This window comes from Apium graveolens, chromosome 8 (genome assembly GCF_009905375.1).
Source record: "Apium graveolens cultivar Ventura chromosome 8, ASM990537v1, whole genome shotgun sequence".
Lineage (NCBI taxonomy): Eukaryota > Viridiplantae > Streptophyta > Magnoliopsida > Apiales > Apiaceae > Apium > Apium graveolens.
The window spans coordinates 203,230,565-203,232,004 of record NC_133654.1 but is presented as its reverse complement, the minus strand read 5'-3'; the positions used below and the strand labels follow the sequence as shown (position 1 = coordinate 203,232,004).

At 40.9% G+C, this 1,440-nt stretch overlaps 1 non-coding gene across 1 annotated transcript; it reads right to left on the bottom strand.

Moving 5' to 3' along the window:
* Positions 1 to 1,034: 1,034 nt before the first annotated feature.
* LOC141681664 (small nucleolar RNA R71) lies at positions 1,035 to 1,141 on the bottom strand. Its single transcript, XR_012559090.1, has one exon. It is a non-coding gene; the product is annotated as a small nucleolar RNA R71 (small nucleolar RNA).
* Between the last annotated feature and the right edge of the window lie 299 nt (positions 1,142 to 1,440).

Sequence of the window (1,440 nt, the reverse complement as noted above, 5' to 3'; positions counted from 1 at the left end):
ATTAGTACAATGAAAGTTGGCTTTTATCAGTTTTGTGTTATTCGATTAATATCATCACTGTCACATGCTAAAGGTAATAATTATGGCTATAAAAGGAAGTAATAATGAAGTTGTGATCTCATGAGTGTTTTATTATTGATAAATTGCAGTGTTAGTTAAGTGGTTAATTAAGTAGTTAATTATAGTTAATATTCAATCAACAATTTTAAGTGTTATTATCTTAACATTGAGAAGTAATCATACATTGGTGAGTGAGTTAAATTAGACAATAACTTAGTCTGAGTCTCTGAGGGAACGAATTAGAAAGTATTCTATATTACTTGCGAACGCGTATACTTGCATGAATATTAGTGCGTGATTTCGCCCTAACAAGTTTTTGGCGCCGCTGCCGGGGACTCGGCGTAGTTGTTTAGTTTATGTACTTACCATCATTGGTCATTAGGACTCAGTGATTAGGACGTAGTAGTTAATTACTCTTTTCGGTTGTGTTTCAGGTACTTTAGTGCGTTTATGCAAACTCGTTCTCGTGCTCGCAAGAGGACCTTAGATACAGCTGAGGAGAAAGACGAAGTTCTTGATACACCGGGGAAGTTAGATTTTGAGGATTCGGATTCAGGAACTGAGCAGAAAGAACCAGTAAACATGGGAGATCATATTGTTCAAGCTGATCCAGCTCTTATGGATTTTCTCGGCCTAAAATTGATGACATTCAGTCAAGCATCCTTCATCCGGCTATTCAAGCTAACACCTTTGAAATCAAGCCGGGCACTATTCAGATGGTGCAGAATTCTGTTTCTTTTGGAGGAGCGGCAACTGAAGACCCCAACATGCACATAAGGAATTTTGTCGAGATCTGCATCACTTTTAAGTATAATGGCGTGACTGATGAGGCTATCAAGTTGAGGCTTTTCCCATTCTCACTGAGGGATAAGGCTAAAGACTGGTTACATTCTGAACCAGCTGGGTCAATCACTACGTGGCAAGATCTTGCGCAAAAGTTTCTGGTGAAGTTTTATCCAATGGCAAAGACTGCTGCTATGAGGAGTGCTCTTACTCAGTTTGCGCAGCAACCTACAGAATCTATGTGCGAGGCTTGGGAACGCTACAAGGAAATGTTGAGAAAATGTCCCCATCATAGAATGCCGGATTGGATGGTAATCACTGGTTTTTATAATGGTTTGGGGGCTCAATCTCGGCCCATGCTCGATGCAGCAGCTGGAGGCGCCTTATGGGCTAAAAGCTATACTGAGGCGTACAATCTTATTGAGATGATGGCTGCAAATGAGCATCAAAACCCAACTCAGAGGATGACATCAGGCAAGGTAGCAGGTATTCTGGAAGTTGATGCAGCCACCGCTATTGCAGCCCAGCTCCAAGCGCTATCAATGAAGGTTGATTCTTTGGCTACGTATGGAGTTAATCAAATAGCTATGGTTTATG